Consider the following 27,583-nt stretch of genomic DNA (forward strand, 5'->3'; position numbering starts at 1 on the left):
CACACACACACACACACACAGAGACAATTTTTATTCTACATAATGTACAAAATTTATATATTATGTATAGTTATATAAAATCACCTAATTTTATACATTATGTATAGTTATTTAAAGTTTTGAGATCCTTTTGATTTTGATTATTATGCACTATGAATTTGAATCTAGGGACTTTGGTTGGGGTATTGTTTTCTTCCTTGGAATATCAGGGATGGGAAAGGAGACTGGCTCACATAATTCAAAAGTAATTTTCAGGGCTGGCCAGGTGGCTCAGTTGGCTAGAGCATGAGCTTTGAGCAACAGGGTTGCTGGTTTGATTCCCACATGGGTCAGTAAGCTGTGCCCAAGCTGAGCTGCCAACGGGTAGCCAGATTGCTCAGCTGGTGAGAGCAGATGCTCTTAACAACAAGGTTGCCGGTTTGAACCCCGCATGGGATGGTGGTCTTCAGCCCCCTCCCCCAGCAACTAGATTGAAAGCAGCTACTAGACTTGGAGCTGAGCTTGCATCCTTCAAAACTAAGACTGAAGGACAACAAGTTGATTTGGAACTGATAGGTCCTGGAAAAACACAATGTTCGTCTTCCCCAATTCCTCAACACTGTTCCCTTTCCCAATTCCCCCACAAAATGTTTTTTTTTAAGTAATTTGGTAAAGTGTCCTTAAATAGTAGGTGTCCTCTGGGGCCCAGTGGTACAGTCTCCCTATTCACATGATCCGGGTGCACCATGGGTGACCCATGTGTGAGTTGTGTGTGCCCTCCTGTTATAGTTGAGCTTTGATTGCTGTTGGCCTGTCAATGGAAGGGACTGACCCTGAGGCTGATTGGTTGTGAGGGCTGGCCATAAGTTCAGTGGAAGAACCGTTGTGTAGGAACTGACCCTATGGAGCAGGATTCACTTTAGCAGGGACACTGATGCTTGCCAAGTCTGCCCTTTAGGTACATTGTTTGTTCAGGTGGTCAGGTGATATTCTAATGTGGTCTGAAACTGGTCACTGGATTTTTTTGTTCTGGGGATTCTTGGGGTGGGGGGCTCTGGTTCACGCCAAAATCATTCACTGCCTGTGCCCTGCCAGGGGTAAGTGGTATGATCTACAAAGTGATCTGCAGATAGTTGCCACCTATGCTCAGCTTCAGCACGCCAGGAGGAAGCTAAGCTGTGAATTCAGGCTGACTGCCACTGGTGTCAGGGTTGGAGCTACTTAGCAAGAGGTACAAGGCACACTGTGCCCAGATGCTGCTTGTTTGGGGTTTGTGAACCTTTGAGAGATTTTGGAAAAATCCACAGCATGAGCCCAAAAAGGCCATTTGTACGGAAAAGCCACTGGAAGATGCTTGGGTGGGCCTGCATGTTGGGTAGGGCGAGATCTCAGGGAATCACCCCGGTGGGGCAAACAGTGTTTTCCAGGTTGATGGAGGCTCAGATATAGCACCTGCCTGTGTCTGCACACTGGAAGGGTGAAAGGCTCATGGAAGGAACAATGGCATCTGCCAGCACTTCTGTCAAGGAGACGTGCCCCTCCAGCCCTTGCCCTGAAGTCATATCACTCATTTCCTCCCCATATGTCCCTGGCACCTTTTGAGCTGCTGCCCCAGCACTGGAGCTCAGCGCGAGTGAGTTTGTCAGTGAATATATCCAAGTGTGGGCCCTTTAAAAGGAATGCCTGGGACTCCAGCAGTTCTCTGTCTCACTCAGCCACAATCTCCCTTGGTTTTCACCCGAGAAGTTGTGGGGATTCCTCTTCCTGACACTGAAATACTAGGCTGATGATTCTGATGTGTGGCTGAGACCCCTTGCTTCTCATGGGGGACGTTTACAGCTGAGATATCCCTCTCAATTTTTAACTGCCATAAGTGGGCATGGGCCCAGCCCATTCCACATCTCTACCCCTCCTACTAGTTTCAAATGGCTTTGTATGTATATCCTTAATTAAAGAAGTTCTCTTCAGCTACATTTTAGGTAATTCTCAATGATGGTTGTTCTATAGTTGTATTTTTTTGTAGTTCTAATTTTGATGTTGTCATTAGAAGACATTTATCCAATTCTACCATCTTTACTTACAGCTCCCAGTAAAACAATTATTTTTGGAATCCCTTGCATTTGAATAACAATTCATACTTTGCAAAATTCCATCCCAGATCTTGTAATCTCATAAAATCTTCCAAATCCTATAGATCATTTCAGAGAAGCTTATTTGGGCTCTAAGGAAACAGTTATTTTCCTTTCTTGATAGTAGGCTCTATTTATGTCATTGCTAAAGAATAGATCCCCCAAGCCCCCACTCGTTTGTTGGGGAGGGAGAGACAGAGACAGAGAGAGAGACAGAGAGACAGACAGAGAGAGAGAGAGAGAGACAGAGAGAGAGAGAGAGAGAGATTTTAGGGATAAGAATTGAAGGCATCAACATATGCAGTTCTACCTGGGCCTCACTATCCTCAACTGCCAAATAAGGTTAATTATGCCCACCTTACCCATTTTATTGGTTTATAGCAGCTATCAAATTAATAAAGACCATCAAAGGATGTCACTGCTGAAAGACACCTTGAAAATCATCTAAAGCAATCCTACATTTTAGAGGATCACTGTTGTTAATGCTTGCCTAAACTCACACAGTAGAACAGCCAAGCCTATATTTTAGGTTTATATTCCAGTATTATTTGCACTACTTTATTCTGAGATTCTGAAAGCATATGGAAAGGTACCAATGCAAAATATTATGATTAGTATTCATTATATGACTTCTTCAAGCCCTTCAAGAACTTCTGAGGATATTGATGCACAAGACAGAAATGCCTTTATCAGTGGTTATGATAAGAAATCAGCTGCCAAGGATTTCAAGGAAGGAGTATGAAATCAGTCAATGCCATTAATAAAATAAATCTAGGTCTTCCAAGAGGATAATAAAAGGAGAGTCTGTGCATAGAAAACGTGGTTAAACACACTCACCTGGCTTTTGTTCCTCTGTATTCATCTTCCTCCTGGAGGTGTTACTAATCCTTCTTGCCATGTAGGCCATAAAGTTATGGTGAGTAGCAGCAGAGAGGTTGTTCTCCCTTTATCTCCATGGGAAAATTATATGTAACAAAATAGTCATATTAATTTTCTGTTGCACAGCTGAAACCAGGCTTTTACTTTCATGCACAATGAATAAACACCTGGAGACAGTAGGAGGGAAACAAACTTGAAGAGCAACATATAACTAGATAGTCTTATTTCTAAAAGCCAAGATTCTCATCCTCAGCTTGTCATCTCCCAAAGGGTATGTTCAGGGCAAGCCCTCAGAATGCTTCTATGTGGCCACTGTAATTACTGTTAACTGCAATAGTCCTCAATTATGTAAGGGTTCCACTGAGTATAGTTTAAAAAAGGGTGTGCATACGTGGACTTTACTTTCCCTGTTGCTTTTCCTTGAGACTCACTTTATAAATCTGACTTTTCTAACTGACGTTTTGCTTCTTTGCCCCAAATAATTAACTCTGGAAGCTTGTTCCCTTTAAGAGAGACCAATCTCCTACCTAGTTCCATCTTTCTCAGCGGGATTAGCAAAAGCCTTCGTTGAAACTGCCTTATATGTCACTCCCTCCTTCTGTACAATTCTACTTTCTTCACTTCCCCATAGGTGTTGATCCCAAGACCCCTTCCCAATAAACTTCCTATATATAAACTGCACCTCAGGGTCTGTTTCCTAGATAACTCTATCAAACAGAAATGGTCCCAGGAATAGTCAAAGGAAGCAGACTCTAACCTGGGATTTTTCAGCCAGATATCTTGCTGACCAACTACCAACTGAGCTCCTAATCATCAGGCATAAGTGAAGTACTAGTAACCCCTGGCATGTGTGTAATTATTAAAATTTTACCAGGTAGTAAAGCAATATAGAATACTGATAGAAGATAATAGAAGGTGAAATATCTCAGGATATGTCAGGTTTTTGCAAGTTTTGCGTAGGGTATTAGTAATAAGGACAATGTAGTCAAATGTTTTTTTTTCTGAGTGACATTGATTACTTGGAGAAAAACAAAGGAAAGCTAAATGTAATTCATCACCGATTGAAGGTGAAGTGTGAAAGTCATGGGAACTCTTTGGGAGCATGAAAAACAGGATGTTATTTCCTGAGGCTAGAGACCAGAAAAAGCTAAGGATTATATCCAGGACTTAACTATAAGAATAACAGAGGTCCTCAGAAGATGGAATGCTCATCCCTGGAGTGTCTGCTTGCCAAGGTCAGGTCATTGCTTAGGAAGGATGAGACCCTGATACTGGAGAATTTAAACATTTATATTGATCAATCAGAAACATTGAAATTCTAGATTCCCCTGAAGTAGCCGATTTCTTCTTGTTAGAAGTTAACACTCCACACGGCTTAAAGACTATGAACAGGCCTTTGACTTGCAAGTCATCTTGCATCTATATTAAGATATATTCCTACCTTCCACCTTGGAGACTAGGCCAAAACCTAGGTCAACTGACAAAAACAAACAAACAAACAAATGAAACTGGCTGGAGGAAGTTTAGGGCCTGTTAAGGAAGGAAAGGTACCATATTCCAAAAGGAGCTGAAGGATCTAGTTAACAATGTATTAGCAGAAGCTGGGAGAATATATATGGTACTGAATCATGAAGGTGCTAGATCAAGGGAAGGCAGAAGATAAGGTTGTATAAGGGTGAGTTTATTGATATGGAAGTTCTATCCCATTATATTGTGTTTAACTCCTTGACGTGAACTCCTGCTTCATTCACCTTTCATTCATATCTCATAATCAATAATAGTGTGACTTCTTTAAGCCTTCTGTACATTCTTACATACTTCACCAAACTACTGCTTTTGTGGAGTGGTTAGTGAATGAGTTTTAAAGGTATTGTATATATATGGTATATATTCTATGAGAATAACTCATTTCTGATCAACATATGAAAGTTTTATTTCTAGAAGGAGAAACAAGGCAGAGTGAGTAAACTGCATAAATTAGCTTCCCAATTTTGCTGCATCTAGTTTACTAACTCCCCTCCCTCTATTCAACACATTGGAAGTAATCCAATTCTATCTGTTGCAATATTCCAGCTATATAGATATCTGCTGCATTTCAATTAATAAGGGTCTTGGTAGCATCAATAAAAATTGATTCAAGGGAGGTGGAGCAAAGATGGTGGAATAGATGGGCGCTGTGCAAACTGCCTCCCAGGATCACACCAAAATTGCAAATAATTTATACAACATTCAACCTTGGAAGTCATCTGAACATTAGATGAACAGAACCTCTAAACGAAGGATTTAAAAAAGAGGCCACATTGAATCTGGTAGGAAAGGTGGAGATGTGAAGCAATTTGACTCCAGGCCTACAGAGAGAGGGAAAACCCTGTGAGGGACACCGCAGTGGTGGAGAGGCTTCTCCTGTTGGGGGAGGGACCTTCCGGCCCCATGCAGAGATCACCAGCCAAGAGTTACTTTGCTGGGAAGAGAAGTTCCACGATAGCTGGCAGTAGAAATTAGTGAGGACTCTCTTTGCTCAATTCAGTGGGGCAGAGGGTGGCTAGAGAACCAGTCGCCCTCTTGTGGAGCTGGCACATGGACTCGCTCACTGGTGAACACTCACCCAGTCCCTGGTAAGAGTGGTTCTGTGAGCAGGGGCCCAGAAGCCTGTGGGAAAGGACTGAACTGAGCACCATTAGTGCAGGAGCTGCAGGTTTTGGGACCACTGTTCCCCCTATATGGAGCTTGCACATGAGTAGTGTACAGGAGAGCACCATTTTTTCAGGGTTGGGCTGTCCCACAGAGAGTCAGGTTCAGGACAACATTGGTCTGGTGAAATTGGCTCAGGCATGCATGTGTGTGTGTGTGTGTCTGTGTGGTTGTGCACATGCTGCCTTGGGTCCACACTTTCCACACTGCTTGTACTGCTTAGCAAGGGTAGCACCTGACTGCTGGGCGAACACCAGCTCCAACAGGCTGCTCAATGAGGCACAAGCATGTGCGAGTTGCCTTGGGTCCCTGCTCTCAGCAATATGTGTGCAGAGTTTCCAGAGTGATGCCTGGCTGTTGGGCTGCTCTGCCTGATCTGCAGGCTGTTGATTGGGACAGGCTGAGACTAGGAGTTTTCCTGGGAATGTTGGGCAGGGAGCTGTGCGTCTGCCTGATCTGGCTGGGACATTCATGGAGCATTTGTGCAGGCTGGTTGCCAGTGCTGGAGAGCACGTTGCTCTGACTTGGTGGGGGCCACTGAGCACACTCCGTGGTGCCCTGGGGGCCTGCCTCGCCCACCTAGAGTTGGGTTGATGGGAGCACCATGAGCCCCTGATGCCTCGCCCCCAACTCCACAGGTCACAGAGGGTTTTTGCAGCAACGCACAGCCCGCAGCAACTTCTGAGGATTTTTTGTGGTGAACACAGCCCAGAGCAAATGGCAGCTGATTGCAGGAGGCTCACTGCAAGCCTGAGAGGGAGGCCAACACATGACGCACTGGGCCCATCTCCCCGACACAGGTGGTGCTGAGTCGCTCAGAGACTATATTGCTGAGCAAATGGTTTGCAGATTAAAGTGGGTGGAGAATCTTTTTTTCTCTTTTTTGTTTGCTTTCTTTCTTTTTCCTCTCTTTTTAATTTTTTTATTTCTTTTCCCATTCATCTTTTTGTTCCTTTTTATTTTTTGTTTCTGTCGTCTGTTTTCTTTTTGTTGTTGTTATTCCTCTGGATTGTTTGTCTACTTATTGCTTTGGTTACTGTTTTTCTGTCTTGTTCTGCTGTTTTTCTGTATGTGTTTTAATCTCTTTTACATATCTTTGTTTCTCCTGTCTGATCATTGTTGATCGTGTTTTTATGGGTGTGTACTTGTTTTTTGATGTTGTTGGGTTGCCTTGCTTTGTTTTTGTTTTATGAAGTGGATGTGGGCCTAGCACTGGTCCAGGAGCTGAGACTACACTGAATTTGTAGAAACCACTGACCACAACCTTTACACACCTGTAATACCATCTCGTCCACCCACAGCTGCATTGTCAGGGGCACTTGGGGTGCCTGGGAGACTGGCCCCATCCCCACAAACTGTGGAAAATGTTTGTTAACAACATAAGGTGGTCCACAGAGCCTTGGAGTCATCTTGGTGGTGTTCAGTTACCACAAATCTGCACAGCCACTCGGGAGCAGCTTTTGGGAATTTGTGAGCATGAAGTGGAGACTGGATGTAGTGCCCTTGAGACACTATACAAGGGGGTCATAGGCCAGGTATTGGCATAAGACCTGAATCTGCATTAATGTCTTAAAACCCACCAATCATGTCTCATACTCACTTGAGCTCCATACCACCCAGCTAGTTCCTCATTGCAGAGGGCACTCTCAACACCAGGTCAAATAGTCAGACACACACTACTAAAGAGCCTCTTTCAATAGTTGGGCCTTACCGGCATCTGACAAGTGGCAACAGGCCTAGGGGGCCCTAGGCCTTTTGATAAGTGGCTTCAGGACCAATATTAATGGCAGCCAGCCTCAGTTCACACAGCCATCCTCCCCACATGACCCCAGGTCTAGCACAGGCAGCCACCAACCACATACAGCATTGAGGCACTTACCAAGTAGCAATGGGCCAGTAACAGACAGAGCTGAAACGACTGAGTGGAGCCCCACCCAAAAGACACAAAAATCAATACACTCAGAGGCCAGTGTTAGACAAAACCAAAGTATTACCTGGTTGAACTTACAAGTGGCACCCTCAAAGGAAATTTTGCAAAGGCACAAGAACCCACTGTGGGCAAGCTTCCTCTGAGGGGGTCAACCTCCACTCAGCAGCTCATACACTGTGAACAGAGCTAATTCTCTTAGCTAATTACCCTGAAAGTCAATCCCACCCTCTGACAAATCAAAAGCAATTAAAGATCAACTTCAACAGGGACAGCTTTGGAACACATGAGACAGGAGAATAAGGAGACTGTGCAATTCAAATATAAAGGACACATACTACAAGACCACCCAGCAACGACTGAGAGACATAGGTTATCTACTTAATAGATGGAAGCAAACACAAAGTTACAGCCAGAATGAGAAAACAAAGAAACATGTCACAAATAAAAGATCAGAAGAAACCTCTAAAAATGGAACTAAATGAAACAGAGCTATTCAACCTTTCAGAGAGAGAGTTTAGAACACTGATGATAAGAATGTTTAAGGACCTTAGTGAGGACATAAAGAGGGATAAATAAATCATGAAAAACAACCAGTTAGAACAAAAGAATACAATAAATAAAATGAAGAACACACTCGAAGGAATCACCAGTAGATTAGATGAAACAGAGGATTGGATCAGTGATTTAGAAGACAAAATAGTTAAAATCACCCAATCAGAACAACAAATGAAAAAAGAATAAAAAACAACATAGTTTAAGAGACCTGTGTGACATGAAGCACAACAAAATTCGCATCATATGAATACCAGAAAGAGAAGAGAAGGAGCAAGGGATCATGAACACATTTGAAGAAATAATGACTGAAAATTTCCTACCCTGGTGAAGGAAATTGACATACAAGCCCAAGAAGTGCAGAGAGATCCAAACAAGCTGAACCCAAACAGGCCCACAACAAAACACATCATAGTTAACATATCAAAGGTTAAAGACAAAGAGAGAATCCTACAAGCAGCAAGAGAAAAGCAGTGTGTTACATACAAAGGAACTCCTACAAGACTAACAGATGACTTTTCTGTAGAAACTCTGCATGCCAGAAAAAAGTGGCAGAAAATATTCAAAGTGATGCAAAACAAAGGCCTACAACCAAGACTGCTCTACCCAGCACGGCTATCACTTAAAATTAAAGGAGAGATAAAGGGCTTTTCAGAGAAAAATAAGCTAAAGGAATTCATTACCACCAAACCAGCATTGCAGGAAATGTTAAAAGGGCCTTTTTAAACAGAAGAAAGGGGAAAAGAAGGCAATCAAGGAAAAGCAGAATTACAAGTAATAAAATGCAATAAATATGTACCTATCAATAATCACTTTAAATGTGAATGGGCAATATGCTCCAATCAAAAAACATAGAGTGGCTGAATAGAGAAGAAAACAGGACCCACTCATGTGCTGTTTATAAGAGATTCATCTCAGGTCAATAGACACACACAGACTGAAAGTAAAGAGATGGAGTAAAATATTTACATGAATGGAAATGAGAAAAATCACAAGTAGCAATACTTAGTATAAAATAGACTTAAAATGAAGACTGCAGTAAAAGACAAAGAAGGGCACTACATAATAATAAAGGGATCAATCCAACAAGAGGACATAACCTTAGTAAACATCTATGCACCCAAAATACGAGCTCCTAAATAAATAAAACAGTTTATGACTGACATAAAGTTGGAGATCAACCATAGAACTATCATAGTAAGGAACTTCAACACAACGTTGTCACCAGTGGACAGATTCTCCAGTCAGAAAATCAACACGGAAACAGTGGCCTTTAATGACACTTTAGACCAGTTGGATTTACTTAATATTTTTAGAGCATTTCACCCCAAAGCAACAGAATATACATTCTTCTTAAGTGCACATGGAACATTTTCCAAGATAGACTACCTGTTAGGACACAAAACCAGTCCCAATAAATTAAGAAGATTGAAATCATATCAAGCATCTTCTCTGACCACAATGTTATAAAACTAGAAATCAATTATAAAAAGAAACCTGGGAAGTACACAAACACATGGAGGCTGAATAACATGCTACTAAATAGTGAGTGGGTCAAAACTGAGGTGAAGGAGGAAATCAAAAGCCATCTCAAGACAAATGACAATGAAAACAAAACAACTCCAAATCTATGGGAAGCAGTGAAAGCAGTATTAAGAGGGAAATTCATAGCAATGCAGGCCTATCTCAAGAAACAGGAAAAATCTCATATAAACAGGCTATCTTCATACCTAAAGGAACTGGATAAAAGAAGAGAAAAACAAGCCCAAAGGGAGTACAGGAAAGTAAATAGCAAAGATCAGAGCAGAAATAAATGAAATAGAGACCAAAAATAATACAAAAGATCAATGAAACCAAGAGCTGGATTTTTTTTAAAGATAAACAAAATTGACAAACCCTTAGCCAGACTCACCAAGAAAAAGAGAGAGAGGACCCAAATTAATAAAATCAGAAATGAAAGAGGAGAAATGACAACAGATACCACAGAAACACAAAGCATTTTAAGAAAATATGACAAGCAACTATACACCAACAAATTAGACAATATGGAAGAAATGGAAGTATTTCTAGAAGCACACAATCTTTCAAGACTAAACTAAGAAGAAACAGAATCACTGAACAGACTGATTACTACCAATGACATTGAATCAGTAATCAACATACTTCCAATAAACAATCATCCTGGACCAGATGGCTTCACAGGTGAATTTTATAAACATTCAAAAAAGGATTAACACCTATTCTCCTCAAACTATTCCAAAAAATACAAAAGGAGGAAAGGCTCCCAAGCACATTTTATGAGGCCACTATTACTCTGATCCACATCAGATCATTACAAAAAAAGAAAACTACAGGCCGATATCCCTAGTATATAATGATGCAAAAATCTTCTAAGAAACACTAGCAAACCACATTCAGCAACACATTAAAAAAGTCACATACCACAATCACGTGGGATTCATTCCTGGTATGCAAGATTGGTTTGATATCTGCAAATCAATTAATGTAATACACCACATTAACAAAATGAAAAATAAAAATCATATGACCATATCAATAGATGCAGAAAAAAGCATTTGACAAAATCCTGCTGCCATTTATGATAAAAATCCTTAGCAAAGTAGGAATACAGAGATGATATCTCAACATAATAAAGGCTATGTATGACAAGCCCACAGCTAACATCATACCCAATGGGAAAGGCTAAAACCTTTCCCATTAAGATCAGGAACAAGACAAATCTGCCCAGGGCCGGCCGAGTGGCGCGATGGTTAAGAACTCGCTTGGGATGCCAGAGGGCCCCGGTTCGGATTCCACATATGAGGGCCAGTGACACTGCCCTCTGCAGCTAAGATGCTGAACAACAGCTCAACCTGGAGCTGGGCTGCCGTGGGTCGCCGGCGACGGCGTGGGCTGCAGCCCCTGTGGCAGTGGGTTGCCATGGGCTACCGTCTGTAGCCAGCAGCCAGCGTGAGCGGCCAGCAGCCAGCGTGAGTGGCCAGCAGCCGCAGTGAGCGGCCGTCCAGAAGCCGGCGACTGATCTGCCTTGCCCAGGAAGAGCGCAATGATGGTGCCAACTTGGGCCAGTGAAGCAACGTCCTCCAGAACTAGACTGAAGAACAAAAAAAACGACAGCAACTTGTCTGTTCCCCTTCCCCCAATTCCCCAGCACTGTTCCCATCCCCCCAATTCCCCAATAAAGAAATCTTAAAAAAAAAAAAAGACAAGTCTGCCCACTTTCACCACTTTTATTCAACATAGTTCTGGAAGTTCTAGCCACAGCAATTAGACAAGAAAATGAAAGAAAAAGGCATCCAATTTGGAAAGGAGGAGGTAAAGTTGTCATTATATGCGGATGACATGGTACAATATAGACAGAATCCCAAAGACTCCACCAAAAAACTATTAGAACTAATAAATGAATTTAGTGAAGTAGCAGGATACAAAGTTAATATTCAGAAACCAGTTGCATTTTTATACATCAATAATAAATTATCAGAAGACAGAATCAAGAAAGCAATCCCATTTACAATTGCTTCAAAAACTATAAAATATCTAGGAATAAATTTAACCAAAGAAGTAAAAGATCTGTACTCAGAAAATTACAAGACACTGAAGAGAGATATCAAAGAAGATGAAAATAAATGGAAATACATACCATGTTCATGGATAGGAAGAATGAATATAGTTAAAATGTCAATAATATAAATCAATATATAGATTCAATGCAATTCCTATCAAACTACCAAGGACATTTTTCTCAGAAATAAACATCTAATCTGAAATTTACATGGAACCTTAAAAGACCCCAAATAACCATGGCTATCTTGAGAAATAAGAACCAAGTGGGAGGTATTCATGCTACCAGACATCAAATCATATTACAAGGCTATAGTAATCAAAACAGTATGGTACTGGCATAAAACAGACACAGATCAATGGAACAGAATAGAGTGCCCAGAAATAAATCCATTGATATATGGTCATTTAATCTATGACAATGAAAGGAAGAATTTACATTGGGGTAAATATAGTCTATTTAATAAATGGTGCTTAGAAAATTGGAGTGACACATGCAAAAAAAATGAAAATGGACCACCTCCTTAAATCATACATGAGAACAAATTCAAAATGGATTAAAGACTTAAATGTAACACCTGAAACCATAAAACTCCTAGAAGAAAATATAGAAAGTAAATTTGCAGACATTACCCTGAGTAATATTTTTACTGATATATCCACTTTGGCAAGGGAAGTAAAATAAAAACATAAACATATGAAATTACATGAAATTTAAAAGGGTTTTCACAGCAAAGGAAATCATCAATAAAACAAAAAGGCAGCCTACTGAATGAAAGAAGATATTTGCCAATGATATATCTGATAAGGCGTTAATATCCAAAATTTATAAAACACTCATTCAACTCAACACCAAAAAAAAATCCACAACCCAATTAAAAAATGAGCAGAGGATATGAAGATATATTTTTCTAAAGAGAATGTACAGATGGCCAACAGGCATATGAAAAAATGCTCAACCTCACTAATCATTAGAGAAATTCAATTAAAAGCCACAATGAGATACCACCTCACTCCAGTCAGAATGGCTATCATCAATAAATCAACAAACAACAAGTGCTGGCAAGGTTGTGGAGAAAAGGGAACCTTGGTGCAGTTGGTGGGACTGCAGGTTGGAGCAGCCATTATGGAAATCAGTATGGAGGTATCTTAATACACTGGAAATGGAACTCCCTTGTGGCTGAACAATTCCACCCTTTGGTATCTATCCAAGGAAAAACCAAGATGCTAAATCAAAAAAAATATATGTACTTGTATGCTTATTGCAATGCTATTTATAATAGCCAAGACTTGGAAATAACCGAAATGCCCATCGGTAGATGACGGGATTAAGAAATTGTGGTACATTTATACAATGAACTATTGCTCAACTACAAAGAAGAATGAAATCTTACCATATGCAATGATATGGATGGACCTAGAGAACATTATGCTAAGTGAAATAAGTCAGCCAGAGAAAGACAAATACCATATGATCTCACTTATATGTGGAAAATAAAGAACCGAATAAATGAGCAAATTAAACAGAAGTAGTCTCAGAGATATAGAGGAAAAAATGATGGTTGCAGTAGATGGGAGCGGAGTGGGAATGAGGGAGAAGGGGAAGGGATTAGATAGCATAAATTGGTAACTACAGTGTTGCCACAGGGATACGAAGGACAGTTTGGGGAATATAATCAATAATATTGTAAATGTTTAGTAGGGTGTCAGATGGACACATGTCTTGTTAGGGAGACAACTTCATGGACGGTATAGAGACTAGACCACTGCATTGTACACCTGAAGCTGAAGTTATATATTTAAATGCAGGATGTCGAGTATAGTGTGGGGTGGGAGACAATGGAATTATAATAGATATGTATGATGATGGGGGGGGTGGTGGATTGGAGGAGGGGGGTTTTCACTTTGTGAGGGGTGAAAAGTATAACTATTGCATTGTTTTATACACCTGGAACTAAATTTTATAAAAAGAAAAAAAAATGATTCAAATCTCATGTTTCAAAGGACGTAGTGATAACTTACAGTAAAAAAGTAAATGTAGTAGTATTCCAGCATATTTCTATTCCTAAATCTGGTAAAAACAAACTTCAAATTTCTTTAATGTAATTACATCATAGAAATGGCAGCGTGAGGTGAGCTTCTTGAATCCTCCCATGGAATTTACAACAAATTAAACAGCTGTAATTCCGCAAAGGACTCCCAGCATGGCATAGAGGCAAGACTAAGAGACTTGTAATTAGAATCATCTAAAGGTGGGCTAAATGGGAGAGCAAGGGAGGAGGGAAAAAGAAAGTGCTGAGACACCAGCCATGTTCAGACCACAGAAGGCAGAAGCTCTGAGATCTTTTCATTCTGGAGCTACAGCAGTTATGGGAGGGAAGAATTCAGACTGCTATCACTCCCCTTATGGCCCACAGTCCTTCCTGAGGGTCAGCATGTATCATGGCTGAGCCCAATGCTCATGGCAGAGACCTCAGAGCAAAGACTGAGGGAAGAAGGGTGAAAATGATGATATAAGCCCTCACTGCCAAGCAGAAGACAGAAGACATAGGCACAGAGACTGGCGGACCCCTCCCCACCTTCCCAGAGCTTGTCTCAACCCACCCTGCAAGTGCTAGAAGCAGAAATGCAGCAGTGTCACATTAAAAGAACAGAATATTTGCAGTTTTGAGCATTGTGGCCCCACAGACACTAACTCTTTCATACTAGTTTTGGTAAAGTGCAGGGAGCCATGGGTGCAGGATCGGCTGTGCTGGTGGTCACCACCATTGTTCAGAGCCACCTCTCTTACAACCGACCCCACACCTGCCCCCACCTATCTGGGTAAATACATGCAAGGGTAAACAGAGCAAATGAAACACACAGGCTTTGAAACTTGTTCAGTAAGAGCTTTTGAAGTTCAGAAGCTCTCCACGTCCCCCCACACCGGCGGTGCCCGGTGACCCAGAAGACTTGCTCACAGGGTAAAAACCCACCTTCCAGGGAATGACTCTATTGTATGACAATCTTGGACAGTGCAGAGAAAATATAACTCTATAGTATAAGAGAGAATAAAAGACTGCAGTGAGGCAAAAAATAAAATATTCTACCAAAATTTAGGGAAAGCAAAAGAAAGACCTCTTTCTATCAACTTGTTGCAGAACCCCCTCCTGTACACGCCTAAGAAGAGAAATAATAATTCATTAATGGCCCTTAATAAGCAAGGTAACAAGGCAGCTCAGAAAGAAAATGAAAAGTCTCCAAAAAGTGAACTTAAAGAGAAGAAAATATATTACATAAATGACAGAGAATTCAAGATTGCAGTTCTAAAAAAAACTTAATGATATGCAAGAAAACACAGACAGGCAGTAAAATGAACACAAAAACACAATAAAAAAACAAAATGAACATTTTAACAAAGAGATTGGGATTTTAAAAGAGAACCAAGTAAAATTCCTGAAGATTAAGAACTCAATAAAAGAAATGAAGAATGAAATACCCAGCTTAGGTAATAGAGCTGACAAGATGGAGAAAATAATCAGTGACATCAAAGATAGAAATCTGGAAATGACACAAATGAAAGAAGAGAGAGTCTTGAGTGTTAAAACAAAGGAAAGAACTCTACAAGAACTTTCTGTCTTTGTCAGAAACAGCAATATAAGGATAATGGACATACCAGAAGGAGAAGGAAGGGAGAAGAGAACACAGAGTATATTTAAACAGTCAACAGGAACTTTCCAAACTTGTGCAAAGAACTGGATCCTCAAATCCAAGAAGCAAAGAGAACACTTAATTAGTTCCATCTCAACAAGCTTTCTCCAAGGCACATTGTATTGAAGATGTCAAGAATTAACCACAAAATAAGAATCCTCATGGCAGTCAGGGAAAAAAGACGGTAACTTACAAAGAAAATCCAATTAGATTATCATCAGATTTTTCAGCAGAAACTCTGCAAGCCAGGGGGAGGTGTAATAAAATATTCAAACTATTGAAAGAAAGAAATCATGAGACAAGAATAATATATCCAGCAAAGATATATTTTACATATGAAGGAGGAATAAAGTTCTTTCCAAACATACAGAAGCTGAGGGAATTTTCTAACAGAAGACCTGCACTACAGTAAATAATGAAGGAAGCTATTCAACCTGAAACAAAAAAAGCAAAAGAATACAAAACCATGAGTAGTATTATGAACAGACAGACAGAAGCAGGAAATGGCAACCCCTACACTATATAGGACACTATACACTTAAACATAACATACAGAGTAAAAGAAAAATAACACTTCAAAAAAAGTGGAACAGACATTTTGCCATTGCAGTGCAAAAATCAACTCACAGCATAAATAGAGATAATCTGTGATGGCAAAAATATAAAAGGGGAGAGAGTAAAGGTCTGAACTGGCTCAAGGGAATGGAGAAAGAAAGCATGCTGAAGAAAATGGAACACTCTAAATATGGAACTTTTTTTTACATCACCGTAATGATATCAACTCAAAAAAATGGAGATCTGAAATACATAACATAAAGAAAGAAGAAATAGAAGGGAAAACCATAGAATACCACCACACTAAAATGACAGGCAGCAGCAAAAAGGAAAGGAAACAATGGAGACACTAACCTAACAAAAACCAAAGATAGAATGATAGGAACTCCTCATATATCAATAATCACCCTATATGTAAATAGACAAACTCACCAATAAAAAGGCACAGAGTTTCAAACTGGATCAAAAAACTAAACCCAACCATATGTTACCTCCAAGAGACACAACTCAGCTACAAGGACAAATATAGACTCAAAATGAAATTGAGTCTCTAAGCAAATGGTATTCAGAGAAAAGCAGGTGTATTATATTGATATCTGATGAAATAGACTTCAAGGTAAAACAGGTAACAAGACACAAACTGGATATTTCATAATGATAAAGGGGACTATAAAACAAGAAGGCATAACAGTCATCAATGTTTATGCCCCCAGTCAGGGAACACTGAAATAGGCAAAGCAACTACTAACAGAACAAAATTGATGCAAGCACAATTATAGCAGGGGACCTAAATTCATCATTGACAGCTATGGATTGATCATCCAAACAGAAAATAAATAAAGAAATATGAGACCTAAATGACACATTAGATGAATGGACATAATTGACATCTATAGAGCACTTCATCCTGGAACATCAGGCTATATATACTTTTCTAGTGTACATGGAACATTCTCAAAGATAGATCATCTATTGGGACATAATACTAGCCTTGGCAAATTTAAAAAGATTGAAATCATACCAAGCATATTCTCTGATCACAAAACTTTGAAATTCAATATCAGCTGCAGAAAAAAAGGAAGGAAAAACCATAAATATATGTAGATAAAACAACACACATTTAAGAATGACTGTGTCAAAGAAGGAATAAGAGGAGAGATCAAAGTATACATAGAAACAAATAAGAATGAAAATACAAACTAACAAACTAATAAAATTATTGGAATGCAACAAAAACAATTTCAAGAGGGGAAATTTATATAATTACAGGCTTATCCCAAGAAAGAAAAAAAATACCAGATAAATAACCTCACATTAAACCTTAAAAAACTAGGAAAAAAATAACAAATGAAACCCAAAGTCAGCAGAAGGAAGGAAATAATAAAAATCAGAGCAGCAGTAAATGAAACAGAGAACAAAAAGACAATAGAAAAAATTAATGCAACAAAGAGGTGGTTCTTTGAAAAGTGTAAAAAAATTGACAACCCTTGGCTTGACTCACTAAGATAAAATGAGAAAAGACACAAATATCCAAAAGCAGAAATGAAAGAGGGAAAGTTACCACAAATGCCACAGAAATACAAAGGATCATCCAATAATACTATGACTAACTATATGCCACCAAATTCAATAACCTAGAAGAAATGTACATGTTCTTACATATAGCCTTCCTAGGCTGAAACTCAAATAATTGGAAAATCTAAATAGACCAATCAACAGTAAGGAAATTGAATCAGTCATCAGAAACCTTCCCAAAAGCAAAAGTCCAGGACCAGACGGCTTCACTAGTGAATTCTACCAAACTTTCAAAGAGGCTCTAACACCTGTCCCACTCAAACTCTTCCAAAAAATTGAAGGAGAGACAATAGTCCCTAACTCATTTTATGAGGCCAACATTACCCAGAAAAAAAAAACCTGGTAAGAGTAACACAAAAGAATAAAATAATCGACCAATATGTCTGATTAATACTGATACAAAAATCCTGAACAAAATTCTAGCAAATCAAATGCAACAATGCATTTAAAAAATTATGCATCACGACTGGGGGGTGTAGGGTTCATCCCAGGGGCACAAAGATGGTTCAATGTATGCAAATCGATTAATGGGATACACCACATAAAGAAAATAAAGGACAAAAATCATATGATTACATCAATAGATGCAGAAAAAGTGTTTGACAAGATACAATATCCATTCATGATAAAAACACTTCATAAAATGTGTATAGAAGGAAAATATCTAACATAATGAAGGCCATATATTGCAAACCCTCAGCTAATATCATAATTAACAGTGAAAAACGGAAGCACTTCACTCTAATTCGGGAACACGACAGGACTGTTTCCTATGACCTCTGCTTTTCAACATAGTATTGGAAGTCCTAGCCAGAGCAATCAGGCAAGAGAAAGAAATAAAACACATCCGAATTAGAATGAAGTTTAATTGTCACTTTTTGCAAATTACATGATGCTATATACAGAAAACCCTAAAGCTCCACCACAAAGCTTTACAAACAATAAATAAACACGGTAAAGTTACCAACTACATAATCAATGTACAGAACTCCATTGCATTCCTATATACTAACAATGAATCTTAGAAGAAGAAATAAAGAAGGCAATCCATTTCACAATTGAAATAAAAAAAAAATACCTAGCACTAAACTTAACCAAGAATGTGAAAGACCTATACACTGAAAACTAAAAGACATTTGTGAAGAAAATTGAAGAAGACACAAAGAAATGGAAAGACATTTCGTGTTCATGGATTGGAAAAAGCAGCATAGTTAAAATGACCATATAACCCAAAGCAATATACAGACTTAATGCAATGCCCATCAAAATCCCAGTGGCATTTTAAAAAAATACAATAAAAATAGATTTGTATGGAACCATAAAAGACCCCAAATAGCCAAAGCAATCCTAGGAAAACAGAATAATGCTGGAGGAATCACACTCCCTGACTTAGCTTGTGCTATATGGCAACAATAATCAAAACAATATTGTATTGGCAGAAAAACAGACACACAGATCAATGGAACAGAATTGAAACCCAAGAAATAAACCCACATAAATATGGACAAATAAGTTTTGACAAAGAAGCCAAGAAAATACAACGGAGAAAAGATAGCCTCTTCAATAAATGGTGCTGGGAAAATTGGAAAGCCACCTACAAAAGAATTAAACTAGACTGCTGTCTGTCACGGTGTACCAAAGTTAACTCAAAATGGATCAAAGACCTAAACATAAGACCTGAAACAATAAATTGCATAGAAGAAAACATAGGTACTAAACTTATGAAACTTGAGTTCAAAGAGCATTTTATGAATTTGACTTCAAAGCCAAGGGAAGTAACAGCTAAAATAAATGAATGGGACTATATCAAATTAAATTTTTTCTGCATAGCAAAAGAAACCATTGACAAAATAAAGAGGCAACCAAACAAATTGGAGAAGAGTTTTGCAAGCAATGCCTCTGATAAGGGGCTAATATCCAAAATATGTAAGGAACTCATACAACTCAAAAACAAGAAACAAACAATCCATTAAAAAATGGGCATAGGTGACGGCTGAGTGGCTCAGTTGGTTTAAAGTTACCTTAAAAGTGCGAGCTCTGAGCAACAGGACAACCGGTTCAATTCCAACATGGGCCAGTGATGCTGCACCCAAGCTGAGCTGCCGCTGAGCTGCCAACAAGTGGCAGGATGGCTCAGCTGGTGAGAGCATGTGTTCCTAACAACAAGACTGCCTGTTTGATGGTGGGCTACGCCTGCCTGCAACTAAGACTGAACTCAGCAGCTTGAGCTGAGCTGCCGCCCAAATGTCTCAGTGGTTAGAGCATGTGCTCTTCACAGCAAGGCTACTGGTTTGACTCCCGCTTGAGATGGTGGGTACACCCACCCACAACTAAGATGGAGCATAGCACCTTGAACTTAGAGACCACGAGCTGCTGATGGGCAGCCAGATGGCGACTGGTGCCCTCCACTACTAAGATTGAAGATCAACAACTTGGCTGGTCCCCTTTCCTAATTCCCTAATTGAAAAAAATTTATTTATTTATTTATTTATTTATTTATGTATGTATGTATTTATTTATTTATTTATATGTGCTCTGATGTTTATTGCAGCTTTATATATGGTGGCCAAGAATGTAAACCATTAAAGTGTCCTTCAATAGATGATTGGATAAAGAAGATGTGGTATATATACACAATGGAATACTGTCTTGCCATAAGAAATAATGCCATTTGCAACAACATGATGGATCTTGAGATTATCATAAAGTGAAATAAGTCAGTCAGAAAAAGTCAGGTACTCTATGACCACTGATATGTGGGATATAAAACTGAAAGCAACCAAGGAAAAAGACAAACAAATGAAGAATCAAAAACTCAAAGACACAGACAATAGTTTAGTGGTTCCCAGAGGGTAAGGGGGGAGGGAGGTGGTATATGAGCATAAAAAGGGTCAAATACATGGTGATGGAAGGAGAATTGACTTTGAGTGAGCCCACAATGTGATATATAGATGATGTATTACAGAATTGTAAACCTGAAAGCTTTGTTACTCTACTAACAATTGTCACCACAATAAAGTTTAAATAAAAAATGTTTGATGCTATCCTCTGCTATCTAAACCTTTTTTTATTGAAGATAATTTAGCTAATTTGAAATCATATATTTCTCAGCTTGATGATTGAGTATCTGAGAATAAGGATTATTATGCATAAATGAATATGGTGGCTGCGCTCTTACTATGAACTCATTGTATCTAGATTTCCACCCACACCAAAACATTGCCACTCATTTAAGGTTAAAATTCTACTTAAATTCCATCAGGACTAGCAGAGTTAGCTGCCTGCAGATTCTATTTATGCATTTGTTGAGTGTACACATGCCAGGTGCAAGGCAAATTGTACTATGAGAGGTAACACTTTTGTATGAATAGCTTATCATGTCAATCTGAAGGAGAAAAGAAGTGGCACTTGTGGAGAAGAGAGTGGCAGCAAAAAGGCAAAGTACAGAAAGTGAAGGTTGATGTTGCAGAGACTACCTTAGCTAGCTCATAATTTAGCTGAAAGTTTTTATAATTGATAAAGTTAGTCTTATATACAGAGGGTACCAAAAAATGTATATGGATTTTAAGAAAGGAAAAAAAAGCTGTATTAATATATACTGATAACAAAAGATGAATACAAGTCACATTTGACTTCTGCAATTACAAGCTATGCTCAAAGTGGTTACCATCGGTCTCCAAACATTTTTGAATACAGCGAACTCTTGCTTGAGCAATGTTGACCAAAGTCTTCACTTTTATACATTTTTGGCACCCCTGGTATATGTGTATGTGTATATGGATGTGTATATACACAGAGGGTGCCAAAAATGTATACATATTTTAAGAAAGGAAATAACTGTATTAAAATTGTAACACTCAATATATAGTGATAACAAGTCACGTTTGATGTCTGCAATTACAAGACATGCTCAAATTGGTTACCATCAGTGTAATTTTAATATGTGCTTTTCCTTACTTAAAATGTGTATACATTCTCATCCTCTCTCTCTCTCTGTCTCTCTCTCTCTCTGTCTCTCTCTCTCCACACACACATATAGGAGGTGTGATAAAAAACCATGCTGACTGTTTAAATTAAAAAAACTATTACAGTAAAAGACACATTACCATTAGTCGCCCTCAAAGAAGTCCCCCTTGCTTCATACACACTTATTCCATCATTCTTGCCACTTTCTGCAGAAGTTCTGGAAGTCCTTTTTCATGAATATATATATATATACATATATAATATATATATATATGTATATATATATATATAAAATATGACTGGAGTTCTGTCATTGTTAAGTTCTTCTGCTGTTAACTGTCTACGAACTCTAGTGCATGGGAGGAAATTCCTATAGAAATATCTTTAGAAGCACACCACTCATATTGTTAAAAGAAGTGTCAAAAGATATAGTGCTATGCTAGTGAAGGGACTTTCAGGTAGAAGGTAGTGGACATAATCATATAGTAATTCATAACCCTTTAGAAAGCAGAAATGGATGCATGAATAAGAAAAGCATTTGTAGAAACAACACAGAACTTGTTAGAGTTAAAATGTATGATGTCTATTTAGTAGATTGGAATCAATCTGAAGAGAAAATACTTGAATGTCTTCTTAATGAGTTTATCATTTATCCAATGAATTTAAGCAGAGATATTACACCATTTTTCATATTTAATTTAAAAAGTCAGAATGGTATATAAAAAGGAATTGGGAGAGAAGAATGTTGAAGTGCAGTCAAGTAGATTTGTAAATCAAGGATTATCTACATCAGCGTTACCTCAGGGAAAGGGGGAAATGCTTCTTTCAATTCCAATTCTCAGGCTCCATCCCAGATCTTCAGAGAATTAGAATCTCTAAGAGCATTGCCTTGATAATCTACTTTTTCAAAGTTATCCCCAGGAAGATGTTAACCCACTAAATTCTGCTCTAAAGATCCAGTTAACACTAATCGATAGCTCCTGTTCACAACAGTGTAAATTCCTGGCTCTGCACCATAGAGATTCTGATTTTATACTTCTAGAGCCTAAGAATCTTTACTTAGAAAAAGCTGCACCAGTGATTCTGATATTTTATCAAGTTTGAGAACTACAGAGGTAATGAGTTGATATTAAGGATGGAAAGAAGGGAATATTTTTTCAAAAGATTCTTTCATGCTACAATAAATAAAATATTATGCCAAGTTTTTATGTTGAAAGTAAGAAAAGATTCAGAGGCAGAATGATATAATAGGTAGAAAACTGCACTAGGATTCTAGAGATTTTACTTTACATCTTGATTCTGTTTCTATTTGCCATGTCCCTTTGGGCACATTATTTCCTCCCATTCTGAATTCTGTAAAGTGTAAAATAAATGAGTTAAGCTTGACAATTTTTCTCAAATATCTGCCACAGGTGTAATACAAGTGTGATATACATGCACAATAATGGTTTGATGGTCAAATATGTTTGGGAAAAAATAACTTTACCAAATGAAACAGTTTGTTTACAGGATAATATCTCAAAGCACTTGATGTGTTTATGTATACTGTGAACCTATAAAAAGACAATGGAAAATGTAGTGCTTTCCAAACTTATTTGACCATGAAACACATTTTTAGGAGTGTTTTACTGACTAAATATTATGCAGAACACACTTTAAGAAATACCAGACTAAAACACAATGCCATTTATATCAACACTCCAAATACAAAATACTTAAGTATAAATCTAACAAAATATGTACAAGATCTATATGAATTAAAGTACAAAATTCTTATGAACTAAGTAAAAAAAGAACTAAATAAATGGAGATATTACATGTTCACAGATCAGACGACTCAATGTCATCAAAATGTCAGTTCTCCCTAGCCTGATCTATAGACTCAATACAATCCCAATCAAAATCCCAGCAAGTTATTCTGTGGGTATTGACAAACTGATATTAAAGTTTTATGGTGAGGCACAAGACCCAGAATAGCCAACACAATATTGAAGTAGAAGAACAACTTTGGAGGATCGACATAACCCAACTTTGAAATTTACTATAAAGCTATGGTAATCAAGACAGTGTGGTACTGGTGAAAGAATGGACAAATAGAATAATGGAACAGAATAGAGAGCCCCAAATAGACTCACAGAAATACAGTGAGCGGATCTTTGACAAAGGAGCAAAGGTAAAACAATGGAGCAAAGGTAGTCTTTTCAACAAATGGTGCTGGAATAACTGGACATTCACATGCAAAAAACCTTATGTAGACACAGACCTTATGCCTGTCAAAAAATTAGCTCAAAATTGATCATAAACCTAAATGCAAAACATAAAATTATAAAACTCCTAGAAGACAACATAGAAAATCTAGATGCAATAACTTTTTGGATACAAAAGCAAAGACACAATCCACAAAAGAAATAAGATAGGACCCATTAAATTAAAAGCCTTTTCTCTGAGAAAGACAATATCAAGAGAATGACAGGCCCTAGCCTGAGAGAAAATATTTGTAAAAGACACACCTGATAAAGAACTGTTATCCAAAATTTATGAGGTGTGATAAAAAAATATGGTGAATGTTTACATTAAAAATATATAGTAAGAGACACATTGCCACAATCCCCCTCAAAATAACACCCTCCTTACTTTGAACACACTTATCCCATTGTTCCTGCCACTTTCTGAAGCAGTTCTGGAAGTCCTTTTTCATAAGTGTCTTTAGTTGCGCTGCCATGACTGCCTTGATGTCCTGAATCAATTCAAAATGTTTACCTTTCATGGTCATTTTGACTTTGGAGAAGAGCCAGAAGCCGCACAGTGCCAGATCTGATGAATAAGGTGAATGAAGACACACCATAATATTTTTATTTGACAGAAATAAAAAAATTATGTGTGATACGGAGCCTTTCTATTGTAATAAAAAACTCCAGTGAATGTTGCTGCCAATTGCCATCCAATGGAAAGGCAGGGATCTTCGATACGGAAAGTGGCACATTCAACCTTAGTAACCGTGTGTGAGAAGTTTCTACTAGTTCAGTGATGTCAGTCAGGTGTGAGCTATGGTTGAGACAAGGTGTGTTTTAAACTGTGCCATAAATCATCCTCCATCATGACAATCCTCTGTGTCACACATCACTTCTGGTACAGCAATTTCTGTCTAATAAAAACATTACGGTGTGTCCTCATTCACCTTATTCACTGGATCTGGCACCGTGCAACTTCTGGCTCTTCCCCAAAATCTAAATGATTCAGGACATCCAGGCTGCCATGACACTGCAACTAAAGACATGAAAGAGGACTCCCAGAACTACTTCAGAAAGTGGCAAGAATGATGAAATAATTGAGTTCAAAGTGAGGGGGAGTATTTTGAGAGGAATTAATGACAATGTGTCTTTTACTGTAATACCGTATTTGCCGGCGTATAAGACGATTTTTTGGCCCTGAAAAATATGCCTCCAAGTGGGGGGTCGTCTTATACGCCAGGTACACTTCAGATAGACTGCCCATATAACAAACTCTGTATTTTGAGTGGAAATGTTAGGGGGTCGTCTTATACTCCCAGTCGTCTTATACGCCGGCAAATACGGTACATTCTTTTTATTTAAACATTCACCATATCGTTTGATCACACCTCATACAAGGAACTTATAAAATTCAACAATAAGAAAACAAACTACCCAATTCAAAAATGGGTCAAAGACCTTAACAGACACCTCACTGAAGAATATATACAGATGTCAAATAACGACATAAAAAGATGCTCCGTATTATGTCATCAGGGAAATTCAAAGTAAAACAACAGTGAGACACCATTACACACCCATTAGAATGACCAAAATCCAAAGCACTGAGAACACCAAATGCTGGTGAGGATGTAGAGCAAGAGAAACTCTCATTCCTTGCTGGTAGGAATGCAAAATGGTATAGCCACTTTGGATGACAGGTTGGATATTTCTTACAAAACTAAACATACTCTTACCATACCATTCAGCAGTCACACCTCTTACTATTTACCAAAAGGAGGTGAAAACTTATGCCCACACAAAAGCCTGCATGCAGATGTTTATAGTAGCTTTATTCATAATTGGCAAAACTTGGAAGCAACAAAGATGTCTTTCAGTAGGTGAATGGATAAATAAACTATGGGACATCCAGACTATGGAATATTATTTAGACTAAAAGGCACAAGCTATCAAGCCATGAAAAAATATGAAGAAAATTTAAATGCATGTTACTAAGTGAAAGAAGCCAATTTGAATAAAGCTACATACTGCATGATACCAGCTATTTGATGTTCTGGAAAAAGCAAATCTATGGAGACAATAAAAAGATCAGTGGCTGCTTGGGATTGGGGTGGGGAGGACATGTGAATAAGAGGTGTACAGATGAGTTTTAGGGCAGTGAAAATACTCTGTTTGATACCATAATTATGGATATATGTCATTATATGTTGGGAGGCAATTGAGGACAGTTGGGGATACTGAGGCTGTGGCAAACTGCTACATGCCTCTATGCAGGGCCCTATGCCTAGGGGAGTGGCTGGATGAGAGAGTCTGCTTAGTAACTGCATACACAAGGCTCAGACACCCCCAAAAGAGAAACAATGCTCTGGGACTTTCCACCATGGACTTGTTACAGTTTCTATCCCCGGCCCTAGTTCCTGGTTTCTGTATGCCTACACCCAAAGCCCCCTGCCAAAGCCCCCTACTACAATCCCCTACACAAAGAGAAACTTACTGCATATATAACAAGAGCCTTTCCAATAAATGATGTCTTAGTCTGTTACCAGCAGGCTGAGTCCCTCCTGCTCCCAGCATTTGTCTGTATTCTCTTTGTTTCTCGTCTCCCACCCAATCCTCTCAGGGACCCTTTCGGTGAGCTCCAGGCTGATGAGTCAGGAGCGCTCTGTGAGCTAGCTGGTCTCGTTCAAGTGGCACCCAATGTGGAGCCTGAGCACGGATTGAAGGCGACCATATGTGAGGAGAACCCTTGTGAGAGGTGTACACCGCGTCGGATATGGTAAGGGGAAAAATGGGTTTCAGTATAGGAAGGAATAGAACTGATCATTCTGTTGTCCCTAAATCTAAGTTTAGGCAGGAGTAAAACTTGGGACAGTTATAAATGTAAGTAAGGGATTAAGTAAAATGAAATAGCTTATGGAAATTTAGATAAGAAAAATAGGTTAAGTAATTGGGGAACTAACACAGTAAATGGGGTACTAACAAAACCTTTGTGTGAAAGAGTGTAAATGTGTGAGTAATTGATTACAGTTCCATGGCCTTGGCTCTGGAATTTGTGTGGGGGAGTGATCACGAGTAAAAGCACTTTTTGTTTCTTTATATTTACTAACACTGGAATTCAAGTAGGATAAAATAACTCCTAGAGATTCTCTTAAGGTAAATTAGGCAGGACATTTGGATAGGATAAAATAAAACATGGGACAGTCAGGGTGAAAGGACCATCATCTGTATTTGCACTTACTAAAAACAACACTCCAGGAGCGAGGCAGGGTTGTGGAGAAACAGCAGCTAGAGGAGTTTCTTGTGTATATGAAGGACACCTGCCCTTGGTTCCCCCAGGAAGGCACCCTTGACTCAGAGGTCTGGGATGGGTTAAAAGGCAGCTCAGGGAGCGTCAGGTGCTGGAGCAAAGGAGCCGGAGAAGCCTCCTAGCGAAGTACTTTCACTTTGGGAACTGGTATGTGACAGCCTCACTGTCAGCTCAGAGGCTCCGTGCCAACTGGAGGAACAGGTAGAACAGGAAAAAGGGCCCCTTAAATCACTCTTTGGCAGCCACACTTCCTCCTCTGTATTCAGCAACTTAACAAAAATAAGTCTTAAAAGATTTCTCTAACACTCAGTAACTTTCAAGGTCTTACAGATAGCCTCAAATGTGAACATAGGGCTGCTACAGCCTCCGCTTAAGGCTGAGGAAACTAAAGAAAATAAAAAAGAGGCGCTTTTAAATCCAGGCGGCAGCCCCTCCCCCCAACTCCTTATTGCAGCCTGTTGAAGTTATAAGGACAACTATCAGATCTTAGGTCCTCTCTACAATTGTTAATAATTCTGTT

Source organism: Hipposideros armiger, unplaced genomic scaffold, assembly GCF_001890085.2.
Source record: "Hipposideros armiger isolate ML-2016 unplaced genomic scaffold, ASM189008v1 scaffold_545, whole genome shotgun sequence".
NCBI classification, from domain to species: domain Eukaryota; kingdom Metazoa; phylum Chordata; class Mammalia; order Chiroptera; family Hipposideridae; genus Hipposideros; species Hipposideros armiger.